At 37.3% G+C, this 25262-nt stretch overlaps 1 long non-coding RNA gene across 1 annotated transcript; it reads left to right on the top strand.

Annotated features, from left to right (window-relative positions):
* The first annotated feature begins 13189 nt into the window (after positions 1-13189).
* Positions 13190-14978, top strand: LOC114283357 (uncharacterized). Its single transcript, XR_003636534.2, has 2 exons — positions 13190-13678; positions 13866-14978. It is a non-coding gene; the product is annotated as an uncharacterized LOC114283357 (long non-coding RNA).
* Positions 14979-25262: the final 10284 nt, after the last annotated feature.

Genomic DNA, 25262 nt, shown 5'->3' with positions numbered 1-25262 from the left:
ATGTTAAGGCATAAAGGGGGAAACCCTCCAACGCATTGAATGAGTGATAAATGTGACTACATGGACTGAAATCACATTATGAATGATGCCAAATCATTGAAATAGGCCAAGTAGAGCATGCTAGAGGATTCAATACACAAAGCTAACAAGCTAGATTGAACTGCAGCTATACAAAGCAAGTCATGGATGACCAATACAACACAAATCAGACCTTAAACATACTAAAACATGAACAAAGTCTTCATGAAGCTAAGCCAAAAGCACGCTAGAATGACATGTTACAACATGATGCATGTTAGGCTATTTCATGGGATTGCACTACAAGTGCAAGGAGCATGCAAAGGCTAACCAAACCAAACCAAAATAGAGTCATGGCATGGCAAAAAAATCACCAAAAACATGCTGAAATGGAAAGAAAACAAGCTAGAAACACATGCTCAAACATGAGGCATACAAGACTAGATTGTGTGGTTTACACTACAAGTGTATTAACCATGCATGGGGTGACCAAAGCAAGTAAAAACAGTGGTATGCCACAGCAAAATAACCACAAATACATGCTAAGAACAAGCCAACACAAGCTTAGTAAAGATGCTCAAACATGAGGCATATTAAGGCATGTATTGAAGATGCAAGGAGAGGGGATGGCCCTCTCCTTCTTAGGACCTTAAAACACCATCTCCACCATTGAAATCCCTCTGGATTTCAGTAGGAATTTCAATGGTGAGAGGGCCAAAACAAGGTGGTCCCAAAGCTCAAAAAAAGGCTCAAAAACAAGGCCAAACGAGGCCTAAGAGGGGGGGTAAACAACCCCAAACATAAAAGTGATCTTAAACAAAGATCAAAAGCATGCAAAAATAGAACTTTTATCAGTTATAAGTTAAGCTTAAAACAGCATGCAAGAAAGGCTAAAAGCTTGAGCAAGAAAAGGGAAATTAAAGGTCAAAAGCTCACCCTTGAAGACCTTCTTTATAACTGCAACTCCAGCAGGTTTTTCAAGCTCAAGGCAACCCAAGAACACCAAAATCAGCCCCTAGGCACCTCAGTAGCAAAAGGATGGTGTTTGAGTGTGTGTTTACGTGTTAAAGTAAGACAAACCTACACTTTTGAGCACAAAAATGAAGAACAAGAGTGATATAGAGACAAAGTTATATCTAACTCTCTAAGGGCAATTTTCTGAACCTGGAGGAGGGAGGAGGAGCCTCCCTCTTATAAAAGAGGAAAGCCAAAGCTTCTTGGAGAAGCTAAGCTTGAATGCCATCCCTCCATACGTGTATGGAGGATGGCTCAAATGCTCTCTAGCTGTGCTAGCTGTCCTAAAATATCTCCAAAAAGGTGCCAAAAAGCAGCCGGCCTGCTAGTAAAAGTGGTCGGCCGACCACTTTAGGTGGTCAACCAAAGCAAAAACTGGTCAGCCATAGGTGGGAGAAGTCAACACACTAAATGCAAGGTGGTGGTGGTGTGGTGGTCGACCAGAAAAGATGGTCCAAAGACCAAAAAAGCCAGTTATCTGACAAGAAAACTAGCTGAAAAAAGGAAAAGTGGTCTCCAAGGAGAAATACCGGTCTCCCACCCTTGTACCACCTTCCAAACAAGGAAAACAAGGTTTGTACCAAAAACAAACGAAAGCGGATGCAAGACGAGAAATTGGGAGGCGAAACACGCGGCCAAAAGCCCTGAAAACTAGCTGACGAGCATCAAAAGTGGTATACAACCACAAAAGTGGTCTCCTGGACCACAGTGTTTCTCTAGGCAGAGGCAACAAGGTGTGGTTCAAAAACCACGTCAAACGAAGAATGTTAAGCGGTCCTGAGACAAGGCGCGCGACCAAAGGCTCAAAAAACCGAAAACTAATCTCCAAATGAGAAAAGCGGCCTACGACCACGAAAAGTAGTCTACGACCACAGAGAGATGGTCTACAAGACCTCTCCCTCCCTCCGGGAAGGGAAAACAAGACTTGGTCCGCAAACTGAGCCAAAGCACAAAGAGTTCTGAGGACCGAAGGCAAGGCTCTCAGCCAAAACTCCGAAACCTCAGAACGAGCACAACATGCACCATCACTGAGCGCTCAATTGATGATGTCTGAGTCTTAAGATCGGTGAAAAATGGGGTGTCTACACACTTGAGCACTCACTAATGCACCCCCTCAGACTTCTTCTACCTTCGAAGTAATCCTTTTATCTTGTTCTGCTTCTACCTTTTCTGGTTCAATATCCTTACTCTCTTCTTCAGAGATTAAATTTGTCCATATAGCATCTTCCTCCTGTATTTCCTGGACTTTAGTTTCAATGTCCAATGCACAATATTTTCCAAGAGCCAAAGGTCTGTCCTCTTGTTGCCCCTGACTACAGCCAATCACCATGGCTTCTTTCTATTCTTTTTGCACATTTTGGACTATTGCCTTTAGGTCCAATGTTGAAAATTTGATTAAAGCCAAAGGTTTGGCTTCTTGACCTTGATCCTTTTGCCTACAACCAGCCATCATTGGCATCTTTGATGATGAACTCCTCATTAGCACTCTCATGTACTAGATGCTTCAAGTGTGCCATTTCTTCATCAGCCGTCACTTCGGCTATTATATCAGACTTCCTCAGTACACTAAGTGGTACCATTCCTTCAGTGTATAGCTTAGCTTCTACAAAATTTGCACAGGCAAAAAAGGACTGTGGATCAGCATCGATCTCCTCTGTCTTCCCATTGCCTATTGCCATCATTATCTTCAGATGCAAAGAAGAATACACACATTTGTTTATGTGGATCCAATCCCTGTCAAGCAAAGCATTATATTTGGCATTGCTATCTATGACAAAAAATGCTATCATATAGTCTTTGGTTCCCACACTTAAGTTGATAGGCAGAATGCCTTGAGCCATTTGTTTATCTCCAGCAAAACCAACAATGGTAGTGCTTGTTGGGATCAACCTGAGATTTCTTTTCCCCAACTTCTTCAAAGAGGATCATGGAAACAGGTTCACTGCTGCCCATTGTCCACCAGTACTCTGTCCATTTCTATTATATCGAAATAAGCCTTGATCTACAGGGGCTTAATATGTTGGGTCATGGATACTATAGGGTATTCAAAGGGATATGAGAGGTTCGAAGGGATATGAAAGGTTGATACTTACCTCTTCACTTTCTTCATTAGTTTCCATGGGCCTGGCCACCTCAGACTCATCTTGGACCATGCTGGTTTGTGAATCCTTACTGAGAACTGGAATGGGATCACCCTCCTGGCCTTCTTGGTTCTTCTCCTTAGCTTGAAACTTCTAAGGTAGCACATAAACCATGTTAACTGGCATTGGAGGGAATGAACCAAATTGTATTACTAGCTATGTTTGATTTCCTTCTATATTGGTTTGCTCTGATGCTTAGGAAACATCCTTCATACTGCACTTTGGTACCTTAATACTAGTAGGTTCCTTCAAAGCAATTTGCTGCCGATCTAGCTCTGTTGGCTTTTTAACCATGAAGGACTGTTCAGCCATAAAGGCTTCGAACATTTCCTCTTCAACCAATACCTTTTCTATGCCTGGTTCAATTTCTTCATCTGTCTCATCATCACTCTCTATCAAGGCCTTTTCGAGGCCTACTAGACTGGATATCTCTTTGGCTCTTAGTTCAGCATGAACTTTGGCCATTTGTTCTCTATTGGTACTCCTTTTGATCTTAGGACCATGCTTTGAACCTTCTCTTTCTTCTATTTGACACTTTGTCTGAGACAAGGAAGTACTTTCTTCATTTTCCTTCAAGTCTCTTTGGTGCTGGGTGTACCTTTGCTGGATCTTCCTTCTCTGAGACCTAGAGATTATAGGAACCATATCTGGTTCCCTTATCTTTGGGTTTTTCAGTAGTACCCAGTTATTTGAGGCTACCAAAGGGGGTTTGATTATCTTCTCTTTTCCTCCGAAAGCCCTTTCCTGGGTAGGAATCACTTTTGTTTGTTTTGCATGACAAACCAGTCAGGTACCCTTGGTACCCATGTTCCTATTACTCTGGTTGGTAGGCTTGCTACTCTTGTCTTTGGAACTGTCTTCGAAGCTGTCTTAGAATCATTGGCTCTGGTGCCTTGTCTTAAACCAAATTTAGGTTTCTTTTTAGGTTGGCTGACTGTTCTGTAGTAGTCATATGGCCTGAGCTCATGTAGAGGTCTTTTACCTCTTGACAGATTCCTAGTGCCTGGAGGTCCAGCCAAGGGTGGCTGCTGCCTAGAACTAGTTGGAAATGGCCTTCTGCCATAATTGTTGGCTAGCCTACGGTCTTTTTGTACATCTTTGTAGTATTGCTTCCCATCAGTTGGGAGCCCCCTCAACCATTTATAACTCAACCTGTATCTGGGGTACATTATCTACATTACAGTTTCTTTGAGAGAGTCATCATCCAATGCTTCGTCACTGGAGCCATCCCTTTGGCCTACAAAGCTTTGTCCATTGGCTAGTGAACCTTTTGTGCTCTTCCTGAAGGTAGCCTAGCTAGCAACATGTATTTACACACTGAGTTCTTCCAATTCCTTCAAAGAGAGATCCTAGAAATCCGGCTAACATTAGCTGCAGCCTCTCCAATTTTTGGAAATTGGTTAGTACCAATTCCCATAGCCTTTTCAGTCTTGGTTAGAAATTTCAGCCTCCCTTTCTGAATTGGTTCTTGGATCCTGTCTTGAAAAATAATACAATTTTTAGTTGAGTGGGACTAAGAGTTATGCCATTTGCAGTATAATTTTTCTTTAAGTTCTTCAGAATTTGGAATCTTAACTCCCTTAGGCAACTTTAAGAAATGTGCTGCTAGCAAATGATCAAAGATGTTATATGCTTTTGTTATGTCGAAAGAATATTTCTTATGAAGGTCTTTCGTTTTAAACTATTAGTCAATTGTAGTATTTTTCTGAATCAATGCCTTACAGGTCATATGTTCTTTTCCTATGATCTTTACTGCATCAATTTCAAAGTTAGGGTCCCTATAATAGGTCCTATAGGATGCATTGCTTCGATCTTGTTCTTCTTCAAGTAAAGTTTCATTTCTAGAAACTTTATAAGTGAGTTCCACTAGATCTCGAAACTCTATCGATTCCAATTTCATTTGAAGCCTAAATTCTAGCCTATTTTGGGTCAATGTAACAAATTCAGGTTCAGGTAAAACAACCCTGCATTTGTTACGTGCTCTTTTGAATCTAGCAATGAATTGAGCAGCCTTCTCATCAGGCATTTGGCTCAATCTTACCAAGTCTGCCATAGAAACCTCAGGTTCTATTTGGAAAACCTGGGCATGAAATACTTCCTTTATTTGTTGTCAAGTTTGAATAGAACCATGTGTAAGGTTAGTGTACCAGACAAAAGCCTGCCTCAGATAGAGAATTTAGAAAAAGTCATAATTTCATGTAATCATTATTGGTAAACTCATCACATTAGCCTGTGAATCTGGCAATGTATTCAATGGTCGATTAGGTTCCATTCCCATAAAAAAGGGTAAAATCTGGTATTTTATATCTTCTTGGGTATTCATGCAGCCTATCTAGCCAGTCTGGGTAAGGCTTTCTGTAGATAGGAGTCTGGACCCCCTGAGCCATGGGTCCACAAATCTCTTTTACAATATCAGCAATATGGTCTCTAGGCACCATGTTTGGTGCTAATTAAGCCACTATTGGGGGAGCAAACACTGGATTTGGAGGAACCACTTGTGCTTGGAGTCCCTTTGGTCCAAGCAAAGGCATATTTGGGACTGGTTGTCCCTGTTGTGCCTGGTAAGCCTGAGGATATGGCTGACCCCTTTAGGTAGGTGCCTGGCCTACAAAAGGCACTGCAAAAGGAATCGTTGGGGGAGGGGAACATGCATTGTTTTTCTTCTAATTGCAGGAATCCCATCCAATCCCCCCGGGTATAGCTTCAAACATGGGATTAGTATATGTTTTGCCATTTCCTTGTGTTGATCCTACTCTACCAATATTTATGGCTTCACTGGTAGGTATAGACATGTTTTGGCCTGTTGGCAATTAGGAAGGGGTGCATACCATGACTGAGGCACTTGTACTGGTCTTCTAGGTGTTTGATTACTGGTTGGCTATTATTTTGCCCATTATTTTGTATAGGTTGTCTATTTTGAGCCAATTGCTACTGAAACAAATTTATATTTTCTTCAGCTTGTCTAATAATAGGTGGTAGATATGAATGTATTTGATCCAAAAAAGATATTGCCCACCTCTTCATTGTATACATCAATTGTTGTATCATAACATCTACCAAACTTCCCCATTGATGTGTGGATAAGATAGTCGAAAGGCTAGCTGTTTGGCCTTGTCCAATATTCTGGACTTGGGTTGTATACCCTGAAGTAATGGTTTCTTCAACAAACTGTGGAGGACTATTTGAAGCAGATACATTTTTTGGATATGTTTCAACATTTTTCTCTATATTAATTCCTTCTACACCTTTTTCAAGGTGTTCATTTTCTCCTCTTACTCGACGTCCATTTTTCACGTCCCGCTGGGTGTGCTAAAAAATATATATTGGCCTTTTCGGTTTTCGAAGGTTAATAACGTAATTTTAAACGTGCCATCAAGGATCAATAAGTTCTTACAGAAATTTTAATTGCCAACCAATTATCAGACGATTGTGTTGAAATTCTTTCAGCCTCAATGAAGAGGCATTTTACTGGTGGCTTTGCTAAAGGGAGAGAATTAGAGATATTGAAAACAGCAGTAGGTAACATAGTTTCATGAACTGAATTTCATTAACGAGTGAGAACTTACAATAATACTTTCGCACTTTCACAGTGTCGAAGGGTTTTACAGTAACAAACTACTTGAAACTACTCCTAAGAATTGAAGTGCAATACAAGAATTGAAGAATTGGAAATGTAAAAACTGGAAAGAAAAAAATACCAAGTAAAGAACTGGTTTATGGATCTGAGTCTTGGTTCTTTCCCTGTTGGCCTTCTTTTCTATTTATACCCTTTGGTGGTAACTGACAAAGTGGTCTTCTAACCTTCGAAATGCCCTTCCACGATCTCTGGCCATGGCCTTGAATAGTTCACTTCCACTAGGCCATTCTTGCTGTTGGACTTCTTTTCTGAATTTGAATTTGAATTTGAATTCTGAGTAACCGTTGGGCCACGTCACCTTGCGCCTTCTAACTGCTCCAATGCTGCGCAGATCCATTGCTACCAACATAAGCTGCCACGTGTCTGTCGCTGATTGGAGACTTGTATTTATTTCCCAAATTACCCTTTACGAGCCACGTGTCAAACTGCGATTGACTTATACAAATATGTAGCCACCAGAAAGCATACTGAATATATACATAGGTGTAAGATTGTCCAGAAAAAAAGAGGAAAAATATTAGCATTTCCTTCATGGAGGAAGCGCTTGTTGCTCAGGGAGTTTAGGAAGTAAAATAGTTTAAATTGTCCTTTACGCACTAACATGTTGGGCATAGGGAGTTTTGGCTAAATTTACAAATAGGCATTTAATCAATTGGGTTGGGCTAGACTAAGATTTTTAGCTCATTTAATTTTGGGGAAATACCCGTGTACACTTTCAAAAATATTTTCATATAAGTGGTGTTCATTGTAAATTTTAATGTGTAAATTCATGTACTTTTTCATGATTTTATAATTTATTTTTAAAAGTATCACTGGCAAGTATTTTTTCCTTTGATTTTCGAACTAAACTTGGGATAATAAAGAGTTTTAACCCAGCACGATATGCATGCCCGTTTAAACAACATTAATTTTATTTTTTATATTACCTAACTACAAAATAAACTAGAAAAATAATAAAAATAAAAAAGGTACATATATATATATACACATACATACTTCTTTCTATAGCTTAAATTAAAACATTCTTAAAAAATTATATTTATTTTACAATTAAATTCTATATTTATTTGGTTAAGTGGGCAACCTTGGGTATTAAAAAAAAAAGTGGATGCCCTTGAAATTTAGATATTCTTTTAGATTTAGGCATGTAATGGCTAGATTATATTCGATGTAGAGTTGAACTTAGGATTGATACATATATTTTTACTATATAATGTTGGCCCAATCCAAACCTTACCCATCATACAAGTAATTCAATTGTCAACAAATTATGGAGTGTATGTTTGGTGCCATTAGGTCCTGGATTTGAACTCCATCACTTCATGTCCAACATAATGAATATTCTAATATTTGATTAAAATAGTGAAGGAGGACTTAGTCCATATTTAGGATAACTTAATCTCTAGGGGGTGTGTGACAAAAACAACCAAATCCGGTTAGGTTTCGAATTAGATTCTTAAATGATGAAATTGACCCCACATATTGAATGAAATTGATTTTAAAGAAATCACTTTTTTTTTTTTTTTTTGGTTCAATTTGTAATTTATGTTGCAAATGGATTGGATTTTCAAGTACCATATGTTCATTTTTAGAAGATAAGGTAGACTTTATTTTTTTGGTACAACATGTGTAGCATTTATTTTTTTAAAATTAATCTCATAAAATATATTATATATATTTTTTCTTTTTATTATTTTTTAATTAATAAAATAATAAAAAGGAAAAATATTTCTAATGACCTGAAGCTGTACAATGAACTTTAAAACGTGATGCAAGTGCTAATAAAAAATTAAATTACATTCCAATGTCAGATTTAACATCGTCATAACTTAATAAAACTCCAATAATTTAAAGTCAAATTATACTCAGCTTTCTTAATATTTAATAAAATATAATTAACTTATATTTTCAATATTATTACTTGGTCACCTTTAAAATTTTAATCTATATAACAGTGAAACCTTTGAATTAATAATTTATTAATCTTACACAAAAATAATATTCAGCATGTTTGGTTTCAGTCTTCTCAATTTAGTTTTTTGAAAATTGAAATTTTTTTTTTCGTGGTTTTTTTTTAGTGAATATTTTTAATATTTTAAGTAATTTTTTTTCTTTTTTAGATGTATTTACTTAAATGTATCTAAATAGTAAAATATTTTAAAAAATTAATAAATACACAAAAATATGAAAATGTACAAAATTTTCATTTTTTTTTATTTTTTTGTATTTTTTATATTAATTGAATTTTTTAAAGATTTTTTGACAAAATATTATACTTTTTAAGTATATTTATATTAGGTGTATCTAAAAATTAAAAAAATTACTTAAAATGTTAAAAAAAATTAATAAAAATTAAAAATATTAAAAAAAAAAAAATTTAAAAGTAAATTTTAAAAACTTAAACCAAAGTGATTATCATTTTGTATTTGCTAAATCACATCTACCTGCACTACATCATTTGACGACAAATATGATGACTCAGGAAAGCACATGCGTCGCATCAGTTTCTTCAATTATTATTAAAATCTTCAATAAAGGTTGAGACTCTTTTGGGGTCACTCTTTCACCCCATTTGCATTTGATTGGTTATTTTTTTTTTTTTTTTTTTTCTGATCTCCTAATTCCCAACCCCCACGTGTGTGTAGGGTGATGAGGGTGGGACTTTTGAAGGGGATGAATCATTGTTGTAAAATCTTTTAGAAAAATAATAGTACGGGATCATTTGGAGCATGCTAAAAAACACCTCTATATCATTTGATGACAAATATGATGAATCAGTTAGATGTACCGGACCACTAGATTAACCCGTGATACTGAATTTTTTTTTTTTTTTTTTGATAATTTACAAATACATCTCTTGAGATTTGCTTAAAATAAGAATTGTTTCATGTGATTTGGAAAATTAAAAATACATTCCTATCAGAATATTTTATTTAATAGAATTAATTGAAAAATTTAGAAATAATATAATTAATTGAAAAAGTAAAATTTCTAACTGTTCACTTATACAATAATAAAATTATCTGAATTATTAATTAAAATAAAATTTTAACATTATTAAAAACTGTTAATTAACATGATAATTTATTAATAAAAAGACCTATTTGTTATGAAATTAAAAACCATAAGGAGCATAATGTAATTTCTAAAACTACATAAAATAATTTTTTTACTTTTTTAGATGCACCATACTTAGATGTATCTAAATAGTAAAATATTTTTGAAAAAATATTTTTAAAAATTAATAAATACACAAAAATATGAAAAATGTACTGAATTTTGTATTTTTTTTGGTATTTGGTGAATTTTTTAAATATTTTTTTCACAAATATTATACTTTTTAAGTGTATATATGCTAGATGTGTCTAAAAATTAAAAAAAAAAATTACTTAAAATTTTAAAAAAATTCATTGAAAACAAAAAAAATATGGAACATAAAAAAGTAAAATTTTCTAAAAACCAAAACCAAATTATCACATTTTTATACCATTTTTATTATCCAACTTCATATGTCAATACTATATAAACAAACAAAATAAATAAATTATTTAACATTTTAGTTATCCTAGAAAATTCATGGTATAATCTCATAAAAACTGATACTGCGGGCTTGTTTGGTAATAGGCTATTTTAGTAATTTTTTGACTTTTTGACTAAATTATGAGGTAAACAAACTAGTATGTTTGAAATAATTTTTTGATTTTTTATGAAAAGATATGCAAAAAATAGAGAGAAAAGAGAATCTTTGACTTTTTTGTATAGGTTCTAGACTTTTTGATTTTTTTAGTAACATTTTAACTTTTAGGCTAAAACAAGCACATGTCAAATGAGGCTTAAGGCCTTTTTGGGGAGCACATAAATAAATTATTTATTGACTTTATCGACTTTGAAAAATCTAGAAATCCCCTAGATGTTGATTTGTGATTATGTATCAATTTTAAGCAGAATATAACAATCCCAATCAAACAATCAAACAATCAAGACAAAAAGACACAACGATTTAACGTGGAAAAAACCACAATTGGACACCTCCAACTGTGATAAAAAAACCACGGGCAACAGCCACAAGACAATCCACTAAGAAGAATTAAAGGAATTACACAGGTATACTCTCAATTACCTAGCGAATCCACAACGCCTAATTGAACCAACCTTTATGTGCCTCTTCCAACCCCATCTTCACCACGGAATTGTCTTTCTGATGAGCCACTCCGGATTCCACCAAAGCTTCAGGCTCGAATTCTTCAGAATCCACAACTGAAGAATAACTCTCTCTTTTGTGTATAACAAACAAACCTTTGATGTACTCTCTTTAGATCATGAGTTGAATACTCAATAAAAACATCAAAGAAAAACTCCCAAAGTATCCCCAGATATACACCCTAGAAACCAAAAAGAAGATCTGGAGAAGTCATACTAAAAATCTGACCCAACACGCGAATTTATAGAATCTGTCCCGCGATCTCCGCTCGAGCTCAACACAGCCCGCTCGAGCGGACTGACCAAAAACTGCGTGCGAACAAACTGAGATGCGCTCGAGCGTAGGAGAATTCGCTCGAGCGTAAAATCACACATTCCAGTATTTTTACAGGCGACTGCAGAGATGCTGAGAGCTTCCAATCCCTGCTCGAGCGTCACTTTCCCCGCTAGAGCGGGAAGGCCAAAAATGGAAAAGCTGGAAAAATATAACATGATCGGACAGGCTACTTTGAATGCATTTTTGCATTTTGCTTCGGGGGCGCTGCCCCTCAACCCCGCCGTGGCGCTGCCCCGGACCCGCCAAGGGGCGCTGCCCCCTGGACCCCCACGAGCTGACCGGGCAGCTCGATCCCCGTCATAATCAGCGAAGTGGCAATCTTGAACGCTTTATCATCACAAACTTCTCTGAAAAACACAATTCGGGTTGGATTCGCATCTAAACACTCATAGCCTCACTGAAATAAAAAATGCGAATAAAATTACAACTCAAAGGAGTTTTGTCAAACGGGATTGCCAAGAAATAAAACCTAACAGACTTATTTCAATCACATTATTTATTTATTTTTTTACATAACTTTTCATAACAAATAAAAAATCAACTTATAAATTATACTCAAAATAACCCTCATATATAGATTCATATGAGCAATTTCCTTCTTGAACATAAGCCAAAGTCCATGTGAATCATTCAATCATTCATTCATTGGGCATAATTTTCGATACAAGAAACCAAAAAAGAAAAGTCCATGTGAATGATTCAATCATTCATTCATTGGGCATAATTTACAATACAAGAAAAACAAAAAGAAAAAGAAAAAGAAAGACCCAGCCCAAGTCAAGTCAAGTCAATTGGGGTCCATTTACCCTTCAATAATAGAGGTTCGAGAATACATGAATGAACCTGACTAACACGTTTTTTTTATCGAAGCCAAAAACCAGTTGATCAATCATTTTCATGCGTGAACATTTTTGTACATATTTAGGTGTCTTTTTTTTTTAATTTTTTTTTTGAGTAATTACAAAGATAAATTAAAAAATATTTATAAAATTATGAAAATTTAAATGTGATTTGATTTGACAAATTTACCCCTCTATTCACGACACTTTTTTATAAGTGTGATTGAGAATACGAGTAGCTGATGTGATGTGAGAAAAAGAAAAAACATAAAGGCAAATTCGTCAAATTACATCCAAACTGTCATGACTTTGTAAATGCTATTCAACTTATCACTTTTATTGTAAATTTTAAGAGTTCTAAATCAAGCTTTTGGTATTTTTTTCCCTTCATTTAACGTTATATAAACAAAAATTCATACGTAATTATGATCTAAAATGACATGGCAGCTTTGTGTCTTTTATTTTAAAAAAAAGGCCCATCATGGTTCATATTACCAATATTGCCTTTTCCACGTTATTTTGTTATGAAATTTTGTATAAAATTTTTGTTGATCTAATATTTTCCTTCTCATAATTTCCAAGAGTATCGATAGAATTTTTGTACATAATTTCTTATGGAATGATGTTACTTCATGTGATCTATTCATTTCCAATCAAAACACTTATGTTATGTTTGATTGGGAGATTTGATGAGGGATTTAGAAAGGAAAAAGGAAAAGGTGTGTGAAATTAAGTGAAATATAGGCATGTTTTATTCACATTTCACCTACCTTTTCCATTTTTCTTTTCAAATCCCTCTCTAAATCTCCAAACTATACACAGCATTAAGGTCTTTTTGGCAACACTATAAATAAGCTATTTATAGATTTATTGACTTATTTTGATCATATCATCTTTTTACTTTTTTGTAAAAAAAATTTCGTAATAAGTAAAAATCCACCTTATAAATCATACCCAAAACAACCTTTACTATTATCCTTATAATTTTATAAATGTTATTGACACACTATTCTAAATATAAATTCTCTATAAATTTTCTATTTATAAATCATTTTTCATTTCAAAAATATGATTGACATCATCCTAGATGTATTTTCTGTACATACTTATTATTTGAAACCATTTTCATTTTTCTTTTCACCCAACAGTGATAATTCAGATATGCCTTTCCTCACATATTGCATTACTCCCATCTAACCCTAACCTATATATATATATATATGTGTGTGTGTGTGTATGTTCTTAAGCTTCTCAACCCCATTCTACCCATAAATCTTCACCTCTTCTAACATAAACTTTCATTAGCTGCGTGTAGTAAATTTTGTACACAATGTTGATGTTGGAGTATCCCCACCCAAAAAAAAAAAAAAAAAAAAAAAAATAGACACACACACATACCCACCTATGCTGAGTCTAAGACTTTCACAATCTTCACTTCTTCAAACTCACACATCCTAACTGGTTCATTTTGGTCATATTTGAAACTCCAAAGGTAGACATCTCACTCTTTTCTTTATTATGATCTTCATTCCATTTCTTCTTTCTTCTTCTTCTTCTTTTGCATTGTTGATATAAATTGTGACAGTTTGATACTCTCTCTCTCTCTCTCTCTCTCTCTCTCTCTCTCTCTCTCTCTCTCTCTCTCTCTCTCTCTCTCTCTCTCTCTCTTGTTTTTGCAGGGAACATAGAGGTTAACTAATTGATCAAGAAGACAAGAAGGTCAGTCTGGCTTCGTCAAGCTCCTCATAAACATGCCTATTTTCTCACCCCTCTACAACTATGTTGTGGGCTAAAGGTGATGTATCGCAGGCTATTAGTTGCCATATCTTTAATAAATCTCTTGAACTGTATTCTTTCTTTCACGTGGATGGCTTTTGTTATTCCTCTTAGATGGATCGTTGTGATGAAAGTGGAATTACAGAACTCATTGACGTCGAGAAGAGAATTCAGTTCGGAGAGCTATTAAAAATAGGACAACTGTTAGACTGCGATGTTCACCTTTGCCAACAAAAGTAATTGTAAGAGAAGAAAATAGATGTGTCCTTAATTGTAAGAGAAGAAAATAGATGTGTCCTTATGAGCTTGTAGAACCAAATTGACCTTATTAGTCCTAGTGAACATGTCTAGTGACCTTATTAAAGCTTCTCATGAACATGTCCATTTTTTTCCCGTTTACAACTTTGTTGTGGGTAAGGCGATGCATCGCAAGCAATGAGTTTCCATATCTTTAATAAATCTCCCGAACTATATTCTTTCTTTCACGACAATGACTTTTGTTATCCCTCTTAGATGAATCATTGTGATGAAAGTGGGATAACAAAAGTCATTGACGCAGAGGAAAGAATTTAGTTCTGAAGATCTATTAAAGATAGGGTGGCTAATTGCTTGCCATGCATTGCCTTTGCCACAAAATAGTTGCAAGAAAAGAAAGTGGATGTGTCATGACGAGCTCATAGAACCGAACTGGTCTTATTAGCCCTAGTGGGTTTCAAGGAAATGTGTTACCCACAAAAAGCCATGTTTGTAGAAATCAGAAGTTACCAAGCTAATGATGGGTGGTTTCCAGTTACAACACAAATATTCAAACGTTCATGTAGTTTAATTTCGCCATACTCTAATTGTGCTGCCCTTGTCCTCAACTTTTGTTGTTAATTTGTTTCTCAAGAAAATTTTCTAAATATTTGTATTTCTCCCTCTCCCTTGTTTGTGTTTTCACTGTGTATATGGGTGCCATGTGACTCACCGTGATGCTTTTGCATTTACCTATCTTTATTGATGTTCTTTGTTTGGTACCTTGTATTTTACTCTTACATCAATAAGTTTTTTTTTTTTTTGCTGATAAAAAAATATGTGAACTTTAATTTGTGCTCATATGTAAACATTTTTGTAAAATAACTAAGTCAGATGAATTGGTCACTTTTGTACACTTTTAACCGAGAGTTCATGATGAAATTCATGTCATAAACAAAAATTGAATATTTATAAAAAAAATTTCAGTTATTTATTTGTTTCCTATTATGAACTGGTGTTGGACAAAATATTTTGTAAATATTCTTTTATCAATTGACAATTTTTTTAAAAAATATTTTTTAAGTCAGTTTTGACAAGGAAACTTTCACAATTCCTAATTGAATTAGTAAAAATAATCCTTCATATATATATATATATATATATAGAAGCTAATAAGCATCATGCATGAAGATTAAAACGGCCAAAAACAAGCAAAAAGTAGTTTTTCTTCCTAACCTAAATTGCAATTCTTATTGGGTGAGACATGTTTACAAGTTGAAAGCGTCAATATTGACTGATGTGAGTGTCTCATGGGCGATACGTTTTGTGCAAAATATAGTAGCAGCCAACTAATGCAATACAATCCATAAAAAGAAGAAGAAGAAAAAAATAAAAAACAAGAGAGAGAAGCCAAAAAATAAAAAATAAAAATAAAAAATTGCATATTCTCTCAAAATTATTAGATGTTGTATTGGGAAGGTAAAGTTGCGGATTATTGCATTTGCTGTAATGTTTTAGGTGGTAACAAATGTGAGAACTTAAATATTTTATTAAGAAAGGGGGATGTATCCTGTTATGCTATTCAATTTGATCAAGTTTTGAATGTATATGTAAATACACTCTCACATAATATGGAGAAGTGAAAAGAATAGCGTTTTGAGCCTATTATTAATAAACGTCGTTTGTGTTTTGATGACTATCACATGTATATGTAGATGGGCTTGAACTTATAATCCAATATAACTCTTAATAACTTCACACCATCAAAAAAGTTGTAACTTCCATGAAACCACCATATTGTAGGAAAAATATTTTTGGTAAAATCAATTTAATATAAATAAATAAAAAAATAAAATGCAAGGAATTTCTTACAGAAATTCTGCATTTAATACAAATTGTGACCGATGCCAATATTTGAACACTGTGTCTTTAAGACAGAATTTCACCTTCGCCTCTAGTACTTATGATTAATAGACGTCCTGTCTCCAAGATATAACGATCACCCCACATAAAAATTGCACAATCTTTTGTGCATATAACGAACCAATTTGTGCCATGTACTTTTTCTTATATACTCGACTAAACATAATGTATAAATTTTAAAACGAACCTTAACTTATGCATCAATGCCATGGGATGTGATGGTATTTATAGATGTACTCGTAACCTTTAGAATAGTCATGTCTCTTGGATTCACACACTTTCATACGAATAGACACCATGAAGGATTGCATTTTTTCATTCAAATAGAGTTAATTCTTTTATGAAATTTTTCAACAATCCCCAACAGGAATGAAATTGACGACACAATGCAAATTAAATCCAAACATTGACAAAGAGAGTACAAAATGGAAATATTCTACATCAGGATAGGTAGTTTTTGGCCTTGAACCTTCCTTAATGAAAGACTATCGGACTTATTAGCTAATCAGTGGACGTGATACTTCGAATTGTTCAACCGTTCATCTAAGCCAAGACAATAGAATTCAAACAAAATATCTCCGAACATAGCTTGGTTCTTTTGGTTTTGCCAATTTTGGCTTTGGGCTATTCTTGGTTTTTATGAGTACTTTAGAAAATTCAGCTTTATCAATTCTCATAGAAGTGGCTCCTTCACACTTATATAGGTGATTCTTATTTCGAGTATTTTAAATACTCCTCTTGAAAGATACCTCTCTGGATTTTTCAAGATATAAGTAATTATTAAAAGTATAGCTTATCCTAAGTCCCATGTATACAATGTATGTTGTAGATCACTCTCATCATATGAATAGATAAGAGATAGACTTCCTTAATAATTTTTGGTGAGTCATCTATAATTCGGTTGTCCTTTTGAACTTAGATTTTGGGATATCCAGTTAGCTAAGTTGGTTGTCGTTATGGCGACTCGAAATTAATAGGCTTTAATCACATTCCCCTCGATAAACTTTTCCTCATTTGTTCTCCGGTCAAATTTTTTTTTTGTTTAGCAGCCGTTATTTTTCATTTGATCTTCTTAGTTATATATTATTGAGTAGTTAGTGGATCCACTATATTATCCTTAAACGATATTCACAACTGAGAGCAAATGTCCTACGGTATTAAGTGTTTGATTACAGCGAGACTTACCGTTACTCTATGTCACTTTCATATCTAAAATTAATTAATAGATATAGAGACGTTCTTTAGGAGTTTAACAAAGTTATTTTGTTTCTCCTCTAACTTTGTCTTAGACAAAGAATTGACATCTTTTGTAGACTTACCATCGGAATCCTTACTATAGTAAAATTCTCCAAGCACCCCCCATGCTAAGTAGTTTAAGAAAAATTAATTTCCTTATTAGGATATTACCATACAAAAATATCAATACACCCCCACAATTCTGATATAAATCAAAATATAACATTTCTTACTTATTGCTTTCCAGGTGTTAGAAATGAAATAAAAACTCGAAATAATTATGATTACCTATGTCAAAATTAATGTTTTGACAAATCATATCCATATAAAAAAAAAAAAAAATTTGCCTAAGAATCAAACAATTCGAAAATCTCTTTTTTTTTTTATCGGCAAAAAAGAAGCTTTATTGATGAAAGAAGCAAGTACACAGTACAAAACAAAAAACATCAATAAAGAAAAAGGAAGTGCAAAAACATCACAATGAGCTAAATCATCCCAACTAGGTTGGCACCAAAAAGCCCATCCTATCATTTGCTAGCACCCCCAAGTTGGTGAGAAACCAACGAGAAGACAGACAACAGACCACGGCCTATAACAGCTGATAAACTTCTAATGTAACAAGCATCAGACTTCCACCAATGCAGACTTCTACCAATGTAAACTGTGACCTGATACTAATACACTCTCAAGCACAACCCACCAAATGATGAACCATCTACTGAAAGCTGCTACTGTTGCTCTAACTCAGGTTAACACACCAACTCAACCACAGCACACCCACTCAGCCTCCATTCCTTAGTAACAGAATTAGCACAGATCAGGCAAGACCACTGAATTAGCACAGATCAGCATTAGCAACCAGATGTGCACATTGAACCACCAAACCTGAGGCAAAATTTAACCAAATAGCCACCTGTAGACGTCCCCGAACGTCCCGGAAGGGAATCCCCCCCCCCCCCCCCCCCCGGTTTTGTTCATTGGGCTCACTACAGTTTAGGACTCAATGTCACGGTCCTGTATCTAATCTCGCAGAGTGCAACGCAAGACCGATGAAATCATCAAAGCGTCCAAATCCGGCAAATCGTTTTTTAAAGCAGATTTTTTTTAAAGAAGTGCCAAACATGGACTGCTTTGCCAGATATAGAGTCGCCACCTAAATATTTTATTTTTGGGAAAATTTAGGAAACCCTGACTTGTTGCCTAAGGCCACGTGTCCGTCATCACCAAAGTTGCCTCGGCTCGGGAACTTGGGTACGATTGGGGAAGGTCACTTCGTGAGGACCCCCGCTCGCCCGATCAAAGATCGGCCTCTACTAACCATGATATCTAGTTTTGAAAACATTATACGTTCTTATTCCGGTTATTAGCCTAGATTACTATGTGATGCGCACAGCATACAAGTATAGACTAGGTCGCTTGAATTGGAACAAAGTATCTCATGTTTGTTTTGAAAATGGTTTGATGGTGCTATCCACAAGTAAGCTAAGACATAGATTTTTTACCCTCGGGTGGGCTTAGAAAAACATGATTTTGCCACTATCTAGTGGGCTTAAAACTCACAATTAATGAATTGTTCCAATTCAAATAACCCAACTTTCACTCATAGGCACTCAGGCAATTATATCATATAAGCACTTAGCCTCATGGTAAGCATGCTATCATGGCAGTCACTCACACACATGCAAGGATGCTAAAGCAAAAACACTTACTGAGTACTCTAAGCCAAAACAGAAGCTAATTAGAAATCCATGCATGGTCCTAACTATACAGTAATGCCTAATGCAACATATGCAAAATGCAACTAAGATAGGCTCGACTATTCTAAGATGGCATGTGAACTGCTACAGTTAACACGTATTCAACTTGGAATTGAAATACAAATGCAGTTAGTATGATGCGTCGAGCCCGGTGCATGCAAGATAGATGAATTAATGCAAACATGCTATCATACTGTATGCTAATTGAAACATGCCCTAATCTAACCATCATAAGCTGGTAAATAAAAGGGAGAAAGACATGGGGTTGGAAGACATACATCACACACACGCACACTTATTACAGTTGTGCCTCGCTCGGAGGGTCTGAATAAATAATTATAGTCTGGAATGAATAATTAAATATTACAAAACCCTAATTAATTAACAAATTAACTAGGAAAGCGATAAACTAGCATGTAAGCCTATGGACTGCCTCAGCTCTATTCCGAATGGTGGAATGATGCATGCTCGAATTGCCTGGCACGAAAATCCATTGTGATGCCCCGATTTGCCTCCGTTTACAATTGTTTTCGGAATATTGCGCAACGCTCCAGAAGACCGCTGATTTCTGATTTGCTGTGACACAGAGCAACAAAGGAGCATGGCAAAGTATTTCATATATGTATGTATGACTACTCTTTAGGGAGTGTAGTCCTCGATTCTCGTGCCACCAATCACGCGTCTCGATGCATGATGGCCGAGGAGTCGAATTGCACGACTCGATGTGAAATGAATGCACATGAAAACACAACAAGACCTAAACTCCATCATGGGTAATCCGGAGTGTCGGCGGTTGGGAATTGAGACACGTTCCGTCACTCGGAGTATGAAACGTCCCTCCTTTCCCGTGCTCGGCTAACTCCTATCCCAAACACAATGCAAATGAGATGGCATAGACAATGCGACTAACATATAACCTAGCATACGCAATGCTATGAATTGAAAAGGCATACACAATGCATAATGGACTTACACCAACATGAATGGACCTCAGCCACACACACATCAGTAGCCATGTGATGGAAAAAGAGACAATCGAAATACGTGCACACGTGCACGCATACCGAGGACCGAACCTAAGGCATAAAATGCCACTCTACCAAAGCATGGCAAGGGATGAAAGATGGCATACAAACATGTAATTTCCAGCACTGAAACATGATGCTAAATAGTCCCGAAACATAGGGATATGGCACCCGATCCATGAAATAAGCCCCGAAACTCAAAGCTAGGCACATGCATTGAATTATAACTATGCAAAGCAAGCATTCTTTGGCCATGAAGTACAAAGACAGAGCCAAGGCAGTCCCAAAACATGCACATTTCTAATTTAAAGCATGGCCGAAAAGTGCTAACATGATGGACAAAAATAGCATGCGAATTCGGCTAGCAAGCATGGTTTACATGGCATGTAAATGACGCGCATGAGAACTCACCAAGCTAGCCAAAAACAGTGAATAAAACATGTCAAAAGATGCCGAAATAACCACTGAAATGCAACCAATGCATGCAAAAATGATGAGCTCCTTTAGAGGGCCATACAAGGGGTTATTAAGCACATACAAGATAGACATGTATAATGGCAAGACCACCTCTGGAAATGAGTTATGACAGCCCTAAGACTCACCAAAAATGCCCTGAAATTAACCTAGGAAGCATGCAAATGAAAGACCCTTTGAAAGGCCTTGAGTGGGATTGTTCTACACGTGCATCATAGACATAAAATATGGCAAAATGGGCTCCAGGCAGAGCTAATGCAGACCATAAAACTCACAAAATGAGGCCTGAAACATGACTTCAATGCATGCAAAATAAAGTCCCTTTGGAAGGCCAACAATGCTAGTAAAGAGAATGAGGGGTGAGAGGGTCACCCCTCTATGATTTTGGAGCTCAAAGACACATCAAGGCCACTGAAAATCCACTGGATTTTAGTGGCTAAGAGGCCAAAACAAGGCCAATGCAAATGCTCACATGCATGGCTCAAAACATGGAGAAATGAAGCATGCAAGGAAGAAAATGACTCCAAACAGAAAAGCGACCTAATAAAACTTAAAGAGGAGGTCAAAACAAGACTTTCTTCAGTTTAGGTCGAGGTCCAAAAATGCTCACAAATAAGGCTAATATATCATGCAAAATAAGCCCTAAAAGAGAGATAAAGCATACAAGGGGGTACGAGACCTCAAACAGAAAAGTACTCTGAAACAAATATGAGGAGGAGCTCAAAATAAGACTATTTTCAGTTTACACCAAGGCTCGAAAATGCTTTCAAATGGAGCTAAGGTGTAGAGAAAAATAATGCAAAAATGGGGAAAATGAGGACTTACCCTTGTAGCATAGCAATGCAGCCAACCTCTAACCAAGAAAGTGAGCTTTGGACCTCTGAAAATGAGTTCCAAGGTGCTGGAATGGATGGTGGAGGTGTTAGGCTTAGAGGTGTAGTGTAAATGGCCAAGAAAATTAGGGTTTGGAGCTTTGGAGAAGAAGGCTATGAAGGGTGGAGTGCATGTGCCTTGGCCAAACTTTCTAACCTTGCAAAATGGAGTTGAGAACTTGTATTATAAAAGACAAAGGGCCGTGGCTTCTTTAGGAAGCCTCAAGTAAAGGGTGCAAGCTTCTGAAAGAAGCTAACCAAAAGGGTCAAGCTTCCTCAAGAAGCTTGGCCAAAGGGTCAAACTTCTCTTCCTAACTAAGCAAAGGGACCAAAGATTGCTTAAGAAGAGAAACAAAGGGCTCAAATCTCGGACAGTGGGTCAAATGGAACACAGCTGGCACAGCTGGAACACACTCAGAGAGACAAAACAGAGGGTAGCGGCCGACCAGTTCAAGTGGTCGGCCGACCACTTTCCCTGATCAGCCGACCAAGGTTCAAAAGGTTCAAGGCCTAAATCTGGTCATCCATGAAGCCCTTGAAGTTAGCTTTCCAATGCCGCAAACCTTGCATTAAAATTCCTCCTGTGCAAAAAGTTATGCCAGTTTTGGTGAAGCCGCGCAGCTTCGGTCCAACCGGACTTCAACCAACCATATCTCCCCCACCTGGACTTGGCTTTAGGAGTTTCGTGGGTGAAAAATGAAGCTCCGGAAGTAATCTTTCCAATGGTGGTGGCCTCATATCTTAAATCCAAGTATGCAAAGAGTTATTCCCGTTTCGGTGAAGCCGCACAGTGTTTTCTTTCCTTCTCGGATTCATGCTGAACCACTTTTGAGCAAAAAAAGCGGGTCGGCCATATGATTTTCTGGTTTTCCATGTGGCAACATTGAAGCCCTTGAAGTTATCTTTCCAATGGTGCCAACCTTGCATCAAAATTTCTCCTGTGCAAAGAGTTATGCCCGTTTCGGTGAGGCCGCGCAGTTTCGGTCCTACCCGGATTCATGCTGAACTTCTCCCAAACTAGTTTTCCTCTCTCTTTTCCTCTTTTCTTCAACTCCAAACCCCTAGACAAGGTGTTTTGAAAGATTTTTCAAAGATTTCATCTCTCTTTCGTTCATTTCCACTTTGTCCTTGCTCGATTTACCGAAAAACGCGACATCTGACAAAATATGAGCCTCGGAACATCGTAAAAACTTATTTAAAAAACGTTTTGAAAGAGAGGGTTTTAAGACTAAAATATTTTGATCAAGATTGTTTTGGTCTAGAACAGGGGTATGAAGTTGAGATTTGACTCTCTTCTTACCGAAGAAATTGAACCTTTGCCCTGCACACTTTTCTCCACCATGTAAACCATCGAAAGTGGCATGCGACCACGAAGGTGGTCTCATGGGCCACAGTGTCCCTCAAAAGGGAGGAAACAAGGTGTGTGCCAAAAACCAGAGCAAACGGAGGTGGTTAAACGATCCCGAACCGAGGCACACGGCCGATGGCTCCGAAAAATCAGAAACTGGGCTCCCAAAGGGAAAAATGGCCTACGACCACGAAACGTAGCCTACGGCCACTAAGAGATGGTCTAAGAGACCTCTCCCTCCCTTCGGGAAGAGAAAACGGAGAAAACGGGACCTGGTTCGCAAATCGAAGCAAAGTACAAAAGAGTCCGGAAGTCCGGAGGCAAGTCTCGCAGCCGAGACTCTGAAACCTCAGAACGAGCACAATATGCAATATCACTGAGCGCTCAATTGGTGACGTCTGAGTCTTAAGATTGGTCAAAAATGGGGTGTCTACAGTTGCCCCTCTTTGACAGAACTCAGAAGTCAAGAAAAGACGGGAGTGAGTGTCAAAGCCCAGAGACGACCCATTTTTGACAAGGCCGAAGACTTGAACAAACAAACAAAATATAGATAAATAAATGGTTGTGCCCGCAGGCTGCCTACGTATCCGTTTGCAAGGAATCAAACCAGCGTAGTTCAGGGGCAGGATGCAAAATGATATGCGGGAAGATTTTGAAAATTGGACTTATACGCTACGCGAAGTCGGTTTTGAAAATTGGACTTATACCCTGCGAAGCCGATTTGAAAATTCAGGATTTATACAATGCACTGTAATGACTAAAATGCAATGTGATAGCTAGGAAATGAGAGGTACCTTACAGGGGCAATTGGCAATGACTTACCTCGGTAATGTCCTACCTCATGCTGATGTGGGAATCTTCCTCTTCTTCTCAGTTGAACCACAGGTACTACTTTTCTTCCTGACTATGGTTGCAGCTTTCCCTATTCTCCAACAGGGTGACAGACTAGGTTGATTCGGTATCCAGAATTAAGGCGCATACATATGCAATCTCAATCTATGGGGCTGCCATACAGATTTCAAGCCGAGGATATACCCCTGGGTATTTAAACCAGACTTTAGTCTCGGAAATCCCGAACCTTTGCGTTCTAGGCAAGAGCCATTCGAACTCCAGTTTCCACCGTCTCAGTTGGTCTCCTAGGAACTCACCGCAAACACAGGTAGGTGGCTATACCAGACCACCAGAAGTCGTTCGGGCACGACAAACACCAAAGGAATTGCACCTTTAGAGGATTTAAGGTCTCCTAGACCAAAGAGTGCACAAGACAGTGCGAATGAAGATGCGAGATTTAAGGTCTACTAGACCAGACGATAAAACAGATATGATGCAATGGATGTAACAGATGTGATGCAATAGATAATAGATGTGATGCAACAGAGAGTACAATAGATGCAAAGGGTGACATACTCTAACCACGCTGGACTCGTGAGTGGAAACAGAACAAAGAAAATCAATCAGGAGCGCGTTCCACGCAACCTAAGATAAATTCCAAACACGCTGAAAATTGTGTGAGAAAGGGGAGGCTCCAATCACGCTGAAATCGTGAGAGGAGGTTCAAACAACCCGCCCAGCCCGTCTACAACGCAACTTGGGATAAATTCCAAACACGCTGAAATCGTGTGAGGAAAAGAACACTCTAACCACGCGGAAATCGTGAGAAGAGGTCCGAAAACAACTGCTCAAGTGCGCGCACAACGTAACCTGAGATAAATTCCAAACACGCTGAAATCGTGTGAGGAAACAGGCACTCAAACCACGCTGAAATCGTGAGAAGAGGTCCGAAAACAACCGCTCAAGTGCGTACACAACGCAACTTGAGATAAATTCCAAACACGCTGAAATCGTGTGAGGAAACGGGACACTCAAACCACGCTGAAATCGTGAGAAGAGGTCCAAACAACCCGCCCAGCGCATCTACAACGCAACTTGGGATAAATTCCAAGCACGCTGAAATCGTGTGAGGAAAAGAACACTCTAACCACGCGAAAATCGTGAGAAGAGGTCCGAAAACAACCGCTCAAGTGCGCGCACAACGCAACCTGAGATAAATTCTAAACACGCTGAAATCATGTGAGGAAAAGGGCACTCAAACCACGCTGAAATCGTGAGAAGATGTCCGAAAACAACCGCTCAGGTGCGTACACAACGCAACCTGAGATAAATTCCAAACGCGCTGAAATCGTGTGAGGAAAACAACACTCTAACCACGCGGAAATCGTGAGAAGAGGTCCGTAAACAACTGCTCAAGTGCGCACACAACGCAACCTGAGATAAATTCCAAGCACGCTGAAATCGTGTGAGGAAAAGAACACTCTAACCACGCTGAAATCGTGAGAAGAGGTCCAAACAACCCGCCCAGCGCGTCTACAATGCAACTTGGAATAAATTCCAAACACGCTGAAATCGTGTGAGGAAAAGAACACTCTAACCA

The sequence above is a fragment of the Camellia sinensis genome, chromosome 5, assembly GCF_055761805.1.
Source record: "Camellia sinensis isolate YWXY chromosome 5, ASM5576180v1, whole genome shotgun sequence".
In the NCBI taxonomy this organism is placed as follows: Eukaryota; Viridiplantae; Streptophyta; class Magnoliopsida; order Ericales; family Theaceae; genus Camellia; species Camellia sinensis.
This window is presented reverse-complemented; position numbering and strand designations above follow the sequence as displayed.